This window comes from Meles meles, chromosome X (assembly GCF_922984935.1).
Source record: "Meles meles chromosome X, mMelMel3.1 paternal haplotype, whole genome shotgun sequence".
Classification (NCBI taxonomy): domain Eukaryota; kingdom Metazoa; phylum Chordata; class Mammalia; order Carnivora; family Mustelidae; genus Meles; species Meles meles.
In genome coordinates this window covers 30,606,161-30,624,551 of record NC_060087.1, presented here as the reverse complement: position 1 = coordinate 30,624,551, position 18,391 = coordinate 30,606,161, and the positions used below count along the sequence as shown (strand labels likewise).

The window sequence follows — 18,391 nt, the reverse complement described above, 5'->3', positions numbered from 1 at the left end:
TCTTCAAGGAGCCCTGGTACTTCCTTTCACTGGAAAATAATATTTGGAAATTATATCTCAGTGGTAAGTTTGCATTTTCTACTGGGCTATCACAGTTTTTGAGCATTTTAGTAGGGACCCAAGAGATATGTATTTATCTTAGAAAAAAAAAGAAGTAAATTCTACCTTTTCCTGCTGCTCAGAGAGGAATCCATACAATATTGTCCTAGATGCCTGTGAGAAAGGGAAATGTTTGCTGTGTCCGGACCTTGTGACGTCCTGAAAATTAAGAAGGAGGATGTCCTTAAATTCCTTGCAGCAGGAACCCTCTTAGGTGTCACCAAGCTTGACACCCAAATGAAACAGGCCATGTACAAAAGGAAGAGTGACGGCATCTACTTCACAGATCTGAAGAGAACCAGGGAGAACCTTCTTTCGGCAGTTCCTTCCACTGTTGCCACTGAAAATCCAGCTGATGCTCAGTATCATATCCTTCAAGAACACTGGCCAGTGGGCTGTGCTTCAAGCTGTAGTTGCCAGTGGGACCACTTCTATTGCTGGCCACGTTACTCCTGGAAACTTCACTAATCAGGTCCAGGCCTCTTTCTGGGAGCTGCGACTTCCAGAAGTTACTATGTCCCAGAACCGAGCACAAGCTTCTTACAGTGGCGACTTAAGTTAACTTGCTAACCATTAGTCTGTTAACACAGATTCTCCTCTGTGCTATGTGGATTTGATGTCCTCACACAACAACAATAAACACCTGCTCAGTGGGTCAGGTGCGGCGAATTCCGGGCGCGGAGATTCTGCGCATGTGCGGCACCATTTCCGGGAGCACACTCCCTCGGTCCTATTGGATCTCCACTTCCGCAGAGATCCTGAGGAGATTGAAAAGAGTACTGCTGCTAAAAATCTGTGAACCAGGAGGAATTTCAGGGTGAAAGGACCTCTCTAGCACCTGAATTACTGCACCTAAACTTCAGGTTGCGGCTGTTTCCAAAGGCACGCAGGTGCGCTTTGTGCCTGCCAGTGGATCCCTCCTGAACACTGGAGCATGCCCCCCACCATCCCCACTGAAGACTGGTCTGCAGCCCCCACTGCTCCTGCTACGGAATGAACATTCCCTGAGTGGTCTTAGGTTATTCTTTCATGGGCTCCTAAATAGAAGATGGAATATAAAGATGGCAGAAAAAAAAAGTTTCTAAAAAAGTAAGTAAATAAACTACACATTCATAAAACTGCAAATTTAAATCGAAGTTATAGAGTTTTATTTAATTTGTTTGATTATATCTTGATCTTGTCTTTTATACTGAACATATTGGTTCCTAGTGATATTAGTATAATAACATATATGCTGTAATCTATTTTGTGTGTAGTGGAGTATGTTTATATGCTCATAATAGTTTTAAAATTATACTAACATTAAACTTAATAACAAGCCCAGTAGCTGCAATTAAAGATCTAGTGATCTTTATTTTTGGTTCCACTTAGGAGTATATTCAGTCAAAATTCTATTTTTAAATTAATTGAGATAAATATCCATGCCATTATGCTACCAATTTTATATAAAATAACATTAGTGAGTTTCAATTTGGTTTTTATTTTAGGGATTGTCTCTCTTTTTCAAATTTAATGTTATCTTCCAAATACATAAAACATTAACAAGGTTCTAAGTTAAAAACTATAAACAAGGCACATTAGAAAATAGCTAGCTTTCATTCTTGTTCTTTCCAGCACCTCTCTTTTGTCCTCTTCCTATCTAAAGTTTACTATTTCTTCTAACACTTGGTTTATCCCCTCACTGTTTCTTTTTGAAAATATTAGCACATATGTGTATGTGTGTATGAATTCTTACACCTTTGTTACCCAAAATGTACCCAAAGATGTGTAACGTTTTTTCATTTGTTCCTACAACTCTTGTGCTTTTGCAAATAGTAGGAAAAATAAGGAGCTTGTGCATTAGTCACTTAATATTTCTGTGAGTGTATCTTAAGGGCAGATTCCTAGAAGTGAAATTTCTGGTTCAAAGGATAAATGCCTGTTTATTTTTGCTAATTAATAATTTGCTAATATAAAATCTTAGAGGTGGTATGGTTTTGAATTTCTACTAGCAGTACATGAAAGTGATTGTTGAGTACCTGGGTGGCTCAGTCCGTTAAGTGTCTGCGTTTGGTTCAGGTCATGATCCCAGGGTAGTGGCATATGAAGCTCCTTACTCAGCATAGAGTCTACTCTCCCTCTGCCCCTCCTCACTGCTCCCGTTCACTTTCTCTCTCTCTCTCAAAACAAAAAAACAAAACAAAAACAAAACCCAAAAAAACCTTAAAAAAAGGGAAGTGATTGTTTTCTCACAGCCTTAGCAACAGAATATTTTTTCAGTGTGATATGATGCCTCACTGTAGTTTCAGTGTGTATTTCTCGTATATATGTGATTAAGGGCCATTGCTGGTTCTTCTTCTGTGAACTGTTTTTTTTTTTTTTAATTTTGTTTTTATTTCTTTGACACAGAGCGAGTGAGATAGAGAGGGAGGGAATACAAGTAGGGGGAGTGGGATAGGGAGGATCCGGCTTGGACGGAGCAGGGAGCCCTATGTGGGGCTCCATCCCAGAATGCTGGGATCGTGACCTGAACCGAAGGAAGATGCTTAAATGACTGAGCCAACCAGGTGCCCCTGTGAACTGTTTTCTATGTCATTTACCTATTTATTTTTCCTAAAGCTTTTGGACTTTTTCTGCTTATTTCTTAGATTTTTTTTTTTTTTTATTCAGTAGCAATGTTTGCCCACTGTGTGTGTGATTTAGGATGCAAATACTATATTTATCCTTCTCTCTCCTACCCTCCCTCCCTCCTTCCTTTCTCTTCTTTATTCATACCATGCACATTTTTAGTATCAAAATGATCAGGAATTTCCTTTTTTATTTTAGATTTTGAATCACAGCAAGGCATTTTTTTACCTTTCCTAAATAATAAAGGAAGTCACCTATATAATTCACTAGTACGATTCTATTTCAGTATTTCAATATCTGATATATTTTAATAAGTTTTCATGGTCTGTAATGCATCTTTGATAGCATTTTATTATTGGTTAACTATAAATATTTTTAAAATCTCTTGTGATTTTTTTTTAGATGAGTGAGTTGTTTAAAAGTAGTCTGTTATAGGGGCTTCAGGGTGACTCAGTCAGTTAAGTATCCAACTCTTTATCTCATGGTTGTAAGTTTTGCATTGAACTCTTGTTGGGTATGGAGCCTACTTAAAAAAATAAATAAAAGTGGTCTGTATAATACCACTTCTTTGACAATTTTTGAGACCTGCTTTATGAATTAGGTGGTCATTTTCTAAATGTTCAGTATGTACTTAAGTACTCTCCACATGTTGCTCCAGAGTTCTGCATATGACAATTAAGTAAATTGTGTAGACATTTGGTTCAAATTTTCTGTATCTTAGCTATTTTGTCTGCTTGGCTTGTAAGAAACTGAGTTATGTCGAAATCTTCTATGTTGTTGGATTTATCTGTTTCAAATTGTAGTTCTGGCAAGTTTAGCTTCACATATTATAAGAGTGTTTTTTATATATTATAAGAGTATTTTACCCCATACAGGAATTAGCATTTTTATATATTCTTAGAGAACTGATACTTTTCTCTATATAAATATACTATATGTATTTAATATATAGTAAATCCATCCTGCTTAGGTCTATTTATTTTCTGATGTTAGAATAATAGACTTAACTGTAATTTCATTAGCGTTTTCTTGGTATATATTTATAAATTATTTTAATTTCAATTTTTACTTGACCTTGGGTTTTGGGTGCATGTATTATAAAGACCATATAGCCAAAATTGGTATTTTTATATAACCTGAAAATAATGTCTTAATAAGTTTAGTTCATATATTACTGAGAAGTAAGGGTTAGTTATCCCAGATTGGTTGACTGCATGTTGGTTTCCAGAAAGATTTGAGTTCATAAATTCCTATAAAGCTCTGTGGAGATGAGTTATGTTCTGGTGACTAAGAAAACTACTCCTGGTATAGATTAAGGTTTGGTCCCCAGCCCCAGGTTATATGAAGAGAGCATGTCAAATCTTGCTGCTATGTTGACAAATCAAATGGCTGCCGTCACATGGCTTGAACCCGAAGGGGCAGGTAATGCTACCTATCTACTACAAATGCTGAGATTGCAGGTCAGGGTTAAAGCCAAGGTTCTGCCTTGTCAAATTGCTAATTAGTCTGACTCCTGATCTAACCATGGAGAGACTTAATGCTTTCCATAGATTAATGATACTTAAAAGCGCCACAGCTCATATGTGAGGACTTTTTTCCAGTCTGAAACCTACCTTGAAATTCTCTTCATTCCCCTAAAATTGAAAGGGTAATGTAGGATATACACACCAGTTATTGTTTTAATTTTTATGGGTTTCCCCCCAAAACACTACTCTAGAAATGTCTGGTGTCTGGACTTCTAGCCGTATAAACTTTATATATGAGAATACATAAAATAAATACTGAATGCCGGATTAGTTTCTATACATTTCTTTTTCCTTTTAAATTTGTTTTATATTCTCTGAGCTACTTTTTTTTTAATTTGGGGATTATTTGAGCTATTTTTGTTTGCTTTCACATATCCTTTTTCTGTCTAATGGTTTTGAATGTATATAACAATTTTATTTATAATTGATATTTCATTCTGAATATTTAACACAATTTAAAGTGGATAATTCAAACACCTACTGACCAATAAGAAGACCCTAGAACTCTTCAACTTTTATCATCCCAATTTTTACATATATTAAGTATGTTTTATTTGCCCTCTTTTGAGCTCCATAGGTTAAACTTATTGTTGCTATTGCTATTATTCTTATTTTACACAGAATACTTGTTAGAGGTGCTTACTTTTTTTCTTTTTTTCCTCACTGCAAAGCATTTTCATCAGTAAGTAGATTATTTAGAAGTCTCTTCAGTGTAGACTGACTTGTGGTAAAATCTCTCCATTTTTAAATATCTTAAAGATTTTTTTCCCCATTTTTCTCTCCTTGTTGAAAGACAGCTTTGCTAGGAACACACTATTAGGTTAACAGTATTTTTTCTGAACAATTAGAAAATAATATTCTACCATCTTTTGGCTTCCATGCTTGCTATTGAGTTTTTATTTGTTTTTCTAAGTGCTTTCTAAGTTTTTCTATTCATATTTGGGATTCTTTAGCATTACTCTTAGTATATCTAGGGATTTATCTTTTTATTTTACTCTGCTGTATTTAGTGTCTGTGCTTTCCAGTCACCCCCCATTCATTCATTTCCTTGCAGTTCCATCACTCTTCCCATACACTCTTTTATTCCATCACTGCCAAATTAGCCCACTCAAAAGTCACCATGCCCTACCAGATTGACAATACAGTGTCTTTTACTTAGTTCGTGACCTCCCTTAGGCTGCCATAATTCTTTATACTTTGTTTATTCATTTGTTAGAGTCTTTTTTCTTGGGTGTTTGGATGTGGTAGGCAAAACTCTAAAGATGTCTCCACCCCAAGATTTCTGCTCTTTGATTATTCAAACACTCATCCGGGAACTATTGTGAAGGGATCTTGCAGATAGAATCAGAGTTCCAAGTCAGTTGCCCTTAAAATAAGGAGATTATCTACCTGGCCTGACCCAATCAAGTGAGTCCTTTGAAAGTAGGGTTTTCTCCAGCCGGTTACAGAAAAGGAAGTCAGAGAGATTCCAAGTGCGAGAAGGAATTCACTCACCAATGCTGGTTTAAAGATGGAGTGGAGAGTAGGGTAGTAGGTGTGAACGAATGTGGGCAGCCTTTACTTGCTGAGAGATGCCCCTGACCAACAGCCAGCAAGAAAATGTGGACCTCAGTCCTACAGTCCTGTAGCTGTGGTTGAATTCTTCCAACAACTTCAATGGGTTTAAACATAGATTCTTCTCTGGAGTCTCCAGATAATAGACCAACTTGGCTGATACTTTGATTTTAGACTGTGAGAACTTGTGCCCAAACCAGGATAACTGTGATAGGATAAATAGATAATGGCTTAAACTGCTATACTTGTGGTAATTTGTGATGCAGCACTTGTATGCCTAAAAATTTGCTAAGAGGACAGATCTTATATTAAGTGTTTCAAAAACAGAAGTATTTTGAAAAAAACAGAAAATTAATATCCTGGGACTCCCTACTCCTGGCTCTCCTCTAATCATTATGACCACTCTGTCTCTGGCTTATTTTCTGGATTTTCTTCCTTTGTCCAATACTTAAAAGCTGGGGTTTTCCACTGATCTTCAGTCAGTCACTCACTACCTTTATAATTTTGTCACCCAAAACAAGAGAGTGCATCAATCTATGCAAAAGTTCTCTCTCTTTCCTTCTTCTTTATGAAGGAATTGAACTTATGTCTTTGTGTTTAAATACCATTTGCAGGGGCGCTTGGGTGGCTCAGTGGGTTAAAGCCTCTGCCTTCAGCACGGGTCGTGATCTCAGGGTCCTGGGATTGGGCCCCGCATCGGGCTCTCTGCTCGGTGGGGAGCCTGCTTCCTCTTCTCTCTCTGCCTGCCTCTCTGCCTACTTGTGATCTCTCTCTGTCAGAATAAATAAATAAAATTTAAAATAAATAAATAAATAAATAGCATTTACAAATCTTGAGTATTCTCTCGTGATTATTCAGCTTAAAGAAAAAGTTAAGGATAAATATAAAGAAAACAACCCCATACAACATTTTAAATTTGACACTAAAACTTCACTTACAATTTAGTTGAATCCATAAATTTTTAAGCTGTTCTGTTTACTGTGATTTCTTTTCTAGTCCCATCCTGCCCTTATTGTCTATGTGATAATGTGTTGAATTTAATATTTTTATTAGGATTGTTTGCTAGTTGTTTCAAGTATATGTGTCTCCTCTCCTCAAAGGTGAGGAATTCTTAGGCTTTTGCAAGTTGGGACTCTATCCTATTTTGGAACTCCACCCCAAAGAGAGCACAATTATGGGAACACTAAATATGTTTAATGCAAATTTTCAGACTTACGGAGAAAATGAGAACTGAAAAGAGGACTTCTGTAATAAAGGGAGAGATGGGGATGCGCTTGCATTAGTTCCTACCACCACATTATCTTGAATTTCTCTCTACTGTCAACATTTTAACTCAGAAATACCAATACCACAATGGCACAACAGAGAAAGATAAAGACCATAATCAATTATTTTACTTTCCTTACCAAAAAAAATGCATAAGTTCATGTCCAGCATCTTCTGTATATAGCTACTCTAGCTATTTTCTTTTGGCCTCTTAAAACACAAGGTTTTTCAGGGCACCTGGGTGGCTCAGTGGGTTAAAGCCTCTGCCTTGGGCTCAGGTCATGATCTCAGGGTCCTGGGATCGAGCCCCGCATCTGGGCTCTCTGCTCAGCAGGGAGCCTGCTTCCTCCTCTCTCTGCCTGCCTCTCTGCCTACTTGTGATTTCTGGCTCTCAAATAAATAAATAAAATCTTAAAAACAAAACAAAAAAAAAAAACACAAGGTTTTTCAAAGCAGAACCCTTGATTTGTTTTGACAGAGACAGCAAGGGGACATTTGACAAATGCTAAATAATCAACACCTAAAGATGTCTGACAGAGCTAGCAGATTATGCCTATTTAACTTGCTTTCTATAATGTTTAGCCTAGTCTTAGGCACAGCTGAGATCTAATAAACTCTTTCTCATGATAGATAATACCCTGAGGGCCATGGACTATAGAGATCTCAGGTCATACCTGACCACTGTGCTTCTTCTTGGCCAAAATGTGAATTTATTCATGAGTAGTTCTGCTTGCTACAGGAATCAGAAAATCTAAGGAGGTTGTATGGAGACTAGAGGGAAAAGGTGTGATGGATGTAGAAACAGTAGGAAATGATGAATGGTCCTACAGCCTCTCTGGGCAAGAGGTTTCAAAAGAGCGCATACAAAAGAATAGATTTTCCTGTGCTCTGAATGTATTGTCAAGAAATAAACTACTTAAAATTCACCTTTTTAATGTACTCATTTGTCTTTTCTACATATCTCAACACACTCTTTTGCAAAAGCAAAATACCACAGCCTGGTTAAATATTAAAAATAACCACATAGAGTCTGTGATAAAATGTCATAAGTGTCATCAGAGGCATTTCAGAATATTTTAATGTAAGTTAAGTGAAAACAAAGGCCAAGAACTGAAAGAATGCAATGATTATTGATAATAAGATGATAATACTAGCTACTGTTTATTAAACATTTTCTACCTGCTAGGCACTTTGCTAAGCAGTTTATATAAATTAGCTCATTCAATATTGTTTAGAAGTATGGTTATGTAGACAAATGATAAAATGGAGGAAAGATTTGTCAAAAGTTATATAGCAAATATAGAGTCAGGATTTTTATCCATTGATGTCTTGCTCAGATTCTTAAAATCCATGATATATGGCCTCTCAAAAAGATTTATCATTGGTTTTTAATGTATTTTTAGAAATTGAGGGGCTTTTGTTACTGATATATTTTATCTGATACTGTTTTCCTTGTGTCATCCTAAAAATCACTGTTTCAGAAAGAGAGATGTGCTTCTGAACTACATTATTATGCATTTACCTCCCATATCTTATGTCAAAGGATGCTAATGGATAAATTTTGAGAGGATAATGTGAGGTATATTTAAGCAAGTAACCTGTCTTCATCAGGTTAGACTGTAAGTGAAGATGACATAGATTAAGGGAATTAGTGTGAAAAAGGCTTCATTTTTCTGGACAATAATATGTTTAAGCACAAGTTGAAAATGTGAATCAAATTCAACTTAACCCTTAATTTTAAAATCTATTAATGTTGAAAGAAGCAAGTACAAAGTCCTACTTTTCCTCTCTAATTTTGATGTTTTTTTTTGTCTCTGTAGTTGATGTACTAATTTGAATGTCATGTTAATGGAGGTACTAGTTTTCTTTTGTGATGTTTAAATTGCTACCTTTTACATGACAAGCTTATAATGACTCATTTAAATAGGTAACATGTTTTAATACATTAAACCGAAATGTTACTGTACTTTTTCTGATAGATATATTTTACATGTGGTAAAATAAAGAGAGTTTTAACGAATGTGCATATTTAATCTAAATTTTTGTAGCTCTTATGTCTACTGGATTTTGGAGATGTGAATCTAATTTTCAGAGAGAAGAAAAGATTTGCAGAAAGTTGTGATCAAATATCTGGTATATAATATTAAATGGTTTTTAAAAAATATTTTATTTATTTATTTGAGAGAGAAAGAAGAGCCAGAGAGCACAAGCAGGGGGAATGGCAGAGGGAAAGGGATAACTCCCTGATGAGCTGGGAGCCTGATGACAGGGCTCCATCCCAGAACCCTGGGATCAGGACCTGAGCTGAAGGCCGATGTTTAATTTCTGCGCCATCCAGGTGCCTCTAATATTAAACGTTGTGATAAACCATCTTCAGAAAGATCTTGGAGTAGGTAGTTTTAGCCAACATGGAAGATTTCAGTTTTCTCTGTAGAAATGGGTCTCTGTAGATTGGGTCTCCACCGAAGGTTTGATTGCAAGACAGGGGTCCAGTCCTAGAGAGTCTGGACCTGGAACTAGATGTACTCACCAGAGAAGTTGCTAGTGAGTTGAGAAAGTCCAGACAGACAGGAAAAGTCAGTTATCTTGAGAGAAACTGACAAGTAACCAGTCAGTCTGAGAAGCTACAGTAATAGCTGGTGTACAAGACAAAAAGCCAGGAATCTACAGGGAAGGAATATATTAAGATGTGGTGGTAAGCAGACAGGTCAGTTACTTGTCAACAGATGTGAGGAAACAGGTTAGTCCTAAGGCATGGAGTTTGAGGTTCAGAATCAGGTCTTAAGTGGCAAGGATGGGGGCATGAGAAAATCAGAATCTCAATCCTGAAGAATCCCTTGCTGTGCTGGGTTGCTTATCAAGGTCAGGACAAATTGCAGAGTTCAGACAGGAGACAAGAATCACTGGGTGAGGACTCGAGCCCTGGGAGGAATCAAGTTACTAGAACTGAAACATAAAGAACTATAGGAGCAATCAGATCAACTGAGTATCATGATCTCTCTCCAGCAAGACTTCAAATCTTTTTTTAAAATTGAGACAGGGCCTGTATGTTGACATTAGTGACTATAGGCAGAAGATCACGTGAGACATTTTCCAAGTCTTCTGATCATAATAAACCAGAGTGATTAGAGTAAGTTTTCACTTTAGGACTGATACTTAAGGCAATAGACACATCATTCACTTTGGTTTAGATTGAAGTGGTTGAGCCATTTTCACTATTAGCAACGAATATGTGATAAAAGGAAAACATGGCTAGAAAGAGCTATAGCTCAACAAACTAAATTAGAGGAGTTATAAAGAGGAGAGATACAAGAAGGTCCAAAAGGTTACATTGAAACACCCTTCAAAAATGATGCTCCAGAATCATAATACACTAGCGATTTGATCAGCCTGACAGTTTATTGCTTTAAGAAAAACATTTGTTAACTTTGTAGGGAAAAACTTACTTGGCTGGGGGAAGGGAGATTTTACTTTTATTTCTGATTTAATCACTGTCTAGATATGAGAATTCTCTGGGCATTTAGGTGCTTCCTGAACAATAAATAAAAGAAATGAGATCTCTTAGAAATATCTCATTAAGTAGTTCTCTATTTAAGAAAATTTTTGTAATAATACACTCTTGTTAATAGAACAAAACTTTGAAAATGTTGTTAGTTAAAAAGTTAAATTACTGCCTTAAAATTCTTATCACATATTTGGTTCGCAATCACACCCAGACACAAAGATTATAATCACCATCAGAGAGACATCTTTGAACATGAAGTCCAGTGATAAATAGCTATAATTTCACAAATATCACCCCATTCTTCAAACTGTAATAATAATTTCAGTTCCCACTGTGGACTTCAGATTTTAATTTATATTTTATATTAAATATATTAGTCTCTTCCAACAAAAATGAGATAAGCATAATTGTCACAAAGTAAGAGAGATGACATAAATTTGCACATTTTGTAACTTTAATATACAAACCAACTTACTCAGTTTGATAAGCATGTGTGGATTTTTTTTTTTTTTTACTTCAACCAATACAGAATTTTATGTCCCTTTAAAAAAGAAAAGTATATCAGTAGCATTTGGGAATTTTGTATACCTGGGAAAGTAATGCTAACACAACAAGCATTGAGAATTTGGTGCTGGAATAATGTTTGCACAAATATACATCACTTTCTTTCCACCACTCAGAGCCATGGAATTGCTGCTGCTTAGCCTGGCAGCTCGATTATTTCCCATGCTGGCACCTACTGTTCTATACCTTGATGGACTTAACCACCCAAGGCAAAAGTATACATTTGTTCTCCAGATGACTTCATGGAATCTTTTGAAGGCAAGTGAGGACCAATTCCTGAACTTCTTGCCTTCTTTAAATAACTCATAATACATTGTATATACTTCCTTTTCTCTTTTTCTTTCAGGTCCCAAATCAGCTAAATCATGTTTTTTGTTTGTTTGTTTTTCTTTTTGTTTTTTTTTTTTTTAACACACTTTAAACTGGCTTTGCTCAAACCTAAGATATATGCTCACAGACAAATTTTCCAGTTCTAAAAATATCTTAACACCTTACTATCTAGCATCTTGACCTCCTCATGTTTCATATTCTTAAGATGTTTTGGTAATACAGGTCTGTCCTCACATGAGCAGAAGTCTAGGGTTTTACCTCTGAAGAGGCCTCTGAACTGCAAAATACCAGGCACATAACCTAATATTTAACTAAACCTAGGCCTAAACCCTAACTCTAAATCTAAATATAACCTTAACCCTAACCCTCTGAAGTCTTTGAATGGCAAAATACCAGGCACATACACTATCCCTAGCCCTAGATCTGAAGAAAGTGGTTTCCTGAACACAGCTGAGAAGCAGCCAAAAAAAATATAATAATAATTTTGACATAGAAGGCAAAATATCTAAATGAATTTTGCAATTATAATAACAAAGGGCTCTATGTAAGGTGAAAATTAGAAAAAGTGACCACCATGGTATCACATTATAAAGTGCTATGGAAATGTAGTTAATTTTTTTCATTATTTTAGGTCTTGGCATCCTTGGCAGACATGAAATTCGGAACACAAAGCAGATCACCTAGATGGACAGAAAAGAGCCCATGTTGATGCTAGTGACACTTTTGATAGCCTCTTTGCTCAGTTCCTAGACCTTATTAATTCCAGTAACCTCCACTTTTCTCCCTTTTATTCACAATCAGGTTCACACTTTTCTGACAGCAGAGTACCTCCTCTAAAGTTTCAGTGAATCTTTTTTTACCTTTGCATCTTTCTTGTTCTTCACTCCCTTTATCCTCTCTAGTCTCTTATCTTTCGGCACAGTCCTAGAAACACACTTTCTTCCTTGTCTGAACCTGAAACAGTTTCAATGATCTCTTTAGTGAAATCCTAAATTTGTTCACCCCCTTTGCCTGGCTTCCCAATTCCCTTCTTTAAAGTACAGACTTGTTTTCTCTGGTAGAAAAGAAAAGGTTTACGTACATTCTTAGAGAAAGTACTTAAAGTATGTGGATGTATCCTATCATAAATTCATCCTCTCCTTCTTGGCTAATAATGACTCTTGGGACCTGCTTTCCCACTCTATGATATTTAGAATCAGAAGAGCAAACTTTTGAGGAATATAGCAAAAAGAGGTGCTATTTTTAGTACTCTATTAGAGGCCTCTAGAGCAAAGGGATTGAAAATCTTTTTTCAAAATGTGAAATTCAGATTGGTAGCAATAGAGTAATTATACTCTGTTAGTTATCAGAGAATGTTGGATTGGGGGGGCACCCAGGTGGCACAGTCGGTTAAGCAACCAACCCTTGGTTTTGCTCAGGTTGTGATCTCAGTGTTGTGAGATCAAGCTCCATGTTGGGCTCCATGCTCAGCGCTTGGAGTCTGCTTGTGTCTGTGTCCCTCTCCCTCTACCCTTCCCCCTACCCCCTTGCATATGCTCACTCTCTGTCGAAAATAAATTTTAAAAAATGTTGGATTGGAAAATCAGTGCTCATTCATGTAATTTTTATTTCTAAGTATTATATTGATTGATTAAATATGCTCACTCTAATTGCCATTTCAAATAATCTTTTCCTATTTGCATTTAATTTTTCTATTTTTATTTCCTATCTCCAAGAATTTCTTTAGAAAACCCCAGCAACTGATTTCTGCCCAGTCACAGCCAGGGTTCACTTTTTTGGATTTGTGCAGTTATATTAATACAAAATGGAAGGCTCTGTGTACAAATTTACTATCTTTTGAATAATTGCAGAAGTCTCTTTGACTTTTGAGACCAGAGGCTGTGTCAGTTTGTATTATTGGTCCTTCACTGATTAATCTGTTATAGGTGTGTCCTGCTGGATTGTGATTTCTGTAAGTACAATCTTGCTTGTAGGATCTCTTCCCTACTAATTTGTCACAGCAAACTTTGTCACATTATCATAACTCATAGGACTTGTAATATTCTCGTTTAGTTATTACCATATAGACTAATGGTTAAGTGCCTAGGTCTTCAAGTTAGGCTATGTGTGTTCAAATTCAAGTTCAGCCATTTATTGTGAGATCTCAGAGAATTAATGTATCTCTGAATTCACTGTGATCATCTATAAAATGGGGATAACAATAGCACTGTGTCTTGTGTGGTCGTGAAGCAGAAATGAGGTAGTTCATGTAAATATCATAACTTGATGCCTGATAAATGGCAAACTCAATAAGTGTAAGCAGTGTTTATTAATGGATGCAAGTAATGATGTTGTAAAAAATACAAGTATGTGTCTTTTTTCTTATGTTAAGACCTGCTAGTAAGGCTGCCCTAAATCTTTTTAGTTTATCTTTACCTATAAATTTCTCACAGGTTCAAATCTACAGTGAAAATGAGTTTTTTCTTTAACTTTGAAGATGTTTTTGAAGCAGTCCTTAAGAAGACTCCTCTGTGGGGGCATCTGGGTGGCTTAGTGGGTTAAGCCTCTGCCTTTGACTCAGGTCATGATCTCAGGGTCCTGGGATGGAGCTCAGCAGGGAACCTGCTTCCCCTTTTCTCTCTCTGCCTGCCTCTCTGCCTACTTGTGATCTCTCTCTCTCTCTCTCTCTGTCAAATAAATAAATGAAATCTTAAAAAAAAAAAAAAAGAAGACTCCTTTGTGATTGATCCATACTAGTAAAATATACCTTCAAGTGCCTCCTCTCTCTCCAGGCACCAGTAGCTAAAATATGTAAACAAACAAGTAACCTTATTTGCTAAAATTTAATCTGTTATTCATGTTACATTGTTGCTCTTCTTTTCATCAAAGTTTCTGTCCCCCTTAGGTAACATCCCTCATTATCAGAAAGAGAAATTTCTTAACATGTTATTTTGACAACATAATTTACTTGGATGATTGTTATTATGATGATGTTTTAGATTTGTTTAGTCCACTGTTCTGAGCAGAAGAATAGCTGGCTTATATCTTTCTTCATACATTTTTTGAAAAATGCTACATTGCCATTTGTGAAATTTTGTTGAATGATTGTGTAGCATACCTCTTTGTGAAGTGGAGAGTGATAAATGGAAACACTCTCTGCCTATACTCCTGATTTAATTATTAAAATAATTTCATATTGGACTTGTATTTTACTCTTAGAAAATTGGCAAAATGCTAATATATTTGGTTTAACTAGGCCACGTTCATGTCTTGTTTAACTTTGATTCCCTTGCATGAATTCATTTATTAAGAATAAATGCTTGTTGAATTAAATTACGTAGCCAAACAGTAGACAAATGAAAGTCGTGGTTAATAAAATGGGCCAGACTGAGATACTGTTCTTGTTGAGAAGCTTACTTTAATCACCTTGTTATTTTCTAGCATAATATAATCATTTATTAAAATGATAGAATATTTTCCATATATAGAAGATAATAGTTTTGTATTATGTTGAATCTGCCTGAGAATAAAATAGGTACTTAATCAAATTCATTGGCAGTGTCATGAGACTTGATACCTAAAACTTGTGAGAACAAATTTAACTTAAAAAATCTGCAAGAGTTCACATTTAGATCTTGTCTCATGCCCACGTTTGTTTGGGAATAATGGAGTTTCAATTTATAGAATTGCATTACGTACTTTTGGGCTGGAGAGAAACTTGATAGGTCCTCCATTGAACCTAGAGAGGAACACACTGCAATGGGATGTTGATGATTTCTATTGGAGGAAAAAGGTGGTGGTGTAAGATGCTGCACACTAAGCACATTACTCATTATGTATGTATTTAGCAGTTCTGGACTTGACTGTAAAAATGCTTTGTAGCATGTATGCCTTATTCTTTTTTTCTACAAATGAACTGTCTGAATTTTGAGGAATTTTAGCATGCTTTGGTGAGAGTAATAGACAAATTTCATTTCCAGAAAATTCAGGCACCAACTGCTTTTCATCAAAAGGTATGTTATTGACCAAAATTTGGCAGTCTATTTTGGAAAATCAAAATGAAGAATTCTGCTACTGGTGAGAGGAATACATAGGTAGAAAGAGGTGACGAATATAAGTTACTTAGCAGCTTTGGACCTTCTCTCAACTTAGATTTAAATATCGGAGAAATATCAGTGTTATCATTTCCAAAAGCTATTCTTTTAGAAATGGAAATTAGAATATGATGGAAAATGCAGTGTTGGGAGTTATGCAACAGGGAAACAAATGGAAGGTGTATGTATAATATCTATCCACCCTCATGGTGAGGCCTCTGTGTTACACTTCTGCCTTAAAACTTTTTATGCTGGAAACTTGACAGCAAATATTCCAGTTTTTCATAATGACGTTTTAGTGGAAGTGAGTGTGGTTTAGCTGGCAGAGATATGCTTCTCAAACAACAGACAATGAGATCGTTTAACGTTGTTTCCAAAGCTATTTTCTTTGGAATACTGTTCTGTGAGATTTGGTAGAAAAAGGATCCTATGATGGAATATTTGGGAAACAATATTACATCCCCTTGTTATAAATTCACTATATATATATTTTTTACATTAAAGACTTAAAATTCCTAGAGTAAACAAAAACTGAAAAATAAAACAAAAAATCCTGCTAATTCAATGAATACAAACATTGTATATATTCATGCATATATATACATATGTGTGTGTTTATAAATATCCTTGAATTCATTTTTCACTGAATACCTGCTTATATTTTGTGGCACCGACTGATACTGAACACGGTCTTGGAAAGGCTGGTCTAAGGAATTAAAACCTATAAATTATAAAGGAAGTACTTTCAGTTGAAAGGGATGCCTGTGGTAGCAGTCTTCAGCTGCTCTGTATTTCCATCCACGTAACTTAAAATATTTTATTCCTTTCAGTGAACTCTGTCCTAGGGATAAGGAAAAAATGCCACTTAGCACTCTAGAGGAGCTATTTACTGCAAATAATTACAGTGGGACCTGGTAAAGGTGTAATGATAAGAAGAAGACATATTAGCTTAGATTTTCTTGGTAGCAAATAACAAAAGCTAATCACAGTTGGATTTATGAAACCCAAAGGCAGAAATATAACTGGGCTCAGGAAAGGTCTAGAAAGTAACTATATCATTTCTGATAATGCAGAGCTTTTTTTTAACAAAGAGTGTTTTCCTAAGCAAACATTCAGGATCTTGTCTAGAGATTCACAATGAACTCTGCTGTTGGTTGGAGCATATACATATACAGATATACATAGGATACATATTAAAGAAAGCATACATAAGTGGTTGTTTTGTAACTGCAACATGTATGCCAGACATTGGTAACCACAGTAAGTTCCTGCCAGTGTGTGTGTGGAAGCTGGCCTAAGACTTGTTTCCTATTATCACTGTTGCCCAGCATGAGGTTGTGAGAGATACTCTGACATTCTGACTTCCAATATCTTCATCTTGCTATGCAGACTTAACCATTGGTATTTGAAGAATTTAATGAACATAAACATTTCAGATAAAGCCAGGATCCCATTTAATTTAATCCCTGCCCAATGCCATTCCCATTCCTTCTTCCCAAGGCACAACTGCAGTCTTGATCTTCAGGCCATGTTCTATACTTTCACTATTCACATGCGCTTAACCAGGGCCCCACCTCTCCCCACTCCACCCCCATCCTCATATTCGCACATCGTTTATAAGGGGAAGATTGATATTGTATTTTCCAGAGTCCCATGGAATACCTTCTCCCTTCCTCTTCAGAGAATCTGAGCTGCATGTGGATGGGGCATGTGTGGGTAGAGGGACTACTGGTTACCTATTTTAAAACTTAAAAGGTGAGAGATTTGCGCACATGAATCAACCAGAGACATTTATTTATTTAGGAACCAAATAACTTTATTGGATGAAAGGCAAGACTGGAAGAAAAAAACTGGAACCTTTTGCAGAAGCAATACTACAATATGCATGCTGGGCATGGTGACCAGGCAAAGTCACCATGCGCCCTGGGCTATGGGGAAAACAGTCCCAACTCAGTTCTTTTTGTCGCTGTCGCCCAGGGTGAGCTTGTCAAACAGGTACTCTGCCAGGCCATCTTCCGGAGCCCGCATCTTGCGCAGGCTGGTGACATAGCCCCCCAACTCTTGGATGGCCTCGACTTGCTCGTGCAGGTAGTGGCTCTCCAGGAAGTGGCCCAGCTGGGCGTCGTTCTTGTCGGTGGCCAGCTGGTGCAGGTCGAGCAGGCTCTGGTTCACGCTCTTCTCCAGGTGCAGGGTGCACTCCATGGCCTTCAGGCTGCCCTCCCAGTCGTCGCGGTCCGGCCTCTTGATGTCGCAGAGGCGGATGTGGCCCCCCGCGCTGGTTCTGCAGCTGCATCAGCTTCTCGGCACGCTCGGTCTCCTCGCGGGACTGGCGCAGGAAGAAGCGGGCGAAGTTCTTCAAGGCCACGTCGTCGCGGTCGAAGTAGAAGGCCATGGACAGGTACACGTAGGAGGCGTAGAGCTGCAGGCTGATCTGGCTGTTGATGGCGGCCTCGCAGTCGGGGTGGTAGTTCTGGCACACTTGGGAGAGCGGCGGGGTGGCCATGGTTCGTAGCATCGGCACCAAGGCGAAGGCGGTGCGGAAGCGAGGGCTGCGGGGCTGAAGGCGGTGGTGGCAGGTCCTCGGTGGCTTTTTAGGGGGGCCGACCAAGGAGATGGGAGGAGGGCAGGCTCCTGAGCTGGTGTCTCACGAGTTCAGGGCTGGAACCGGAAGGTGGGTCCGTTATGCGGGAGTTGGGGGGGTGGGGTGAGGATTGGTTAGCAGGTCAGAGAGGAGGGGGCCCTAGGCTCTGGAGAGACTAGGGGGTGTGGCTGGGGGCGTGGCTGGAGGCGGAGCGGAATGAGAACGATGTTCCTGGTTCAGAGGAGCTGGGTGACACAGTGTGACTCTGCTGAGCTTGTGGCCTAAA

The 18,391-nt window shown here is 37.5% G+C and overlaps 2 pseudogenes; one reads left to right on the top strand and one right to left on the bottom strand.

The window, feature by feature from the left end:
• Nucleotides 1-228: 228 nt before the first annotated feature.
• Nucleotides 229-1,023, top strand: LOC123934583 (annotated as a pseudogene).
• A 16,451-nt stretch (nt 1,024-17,474) lies between these two features.
• On the bottom strand, nt 17,475-18,027 carry LOC123935078 (annotated as a pseudogene).
• Nucleotides 18,028-18,391: the final 364 nt, after the last annotated feature.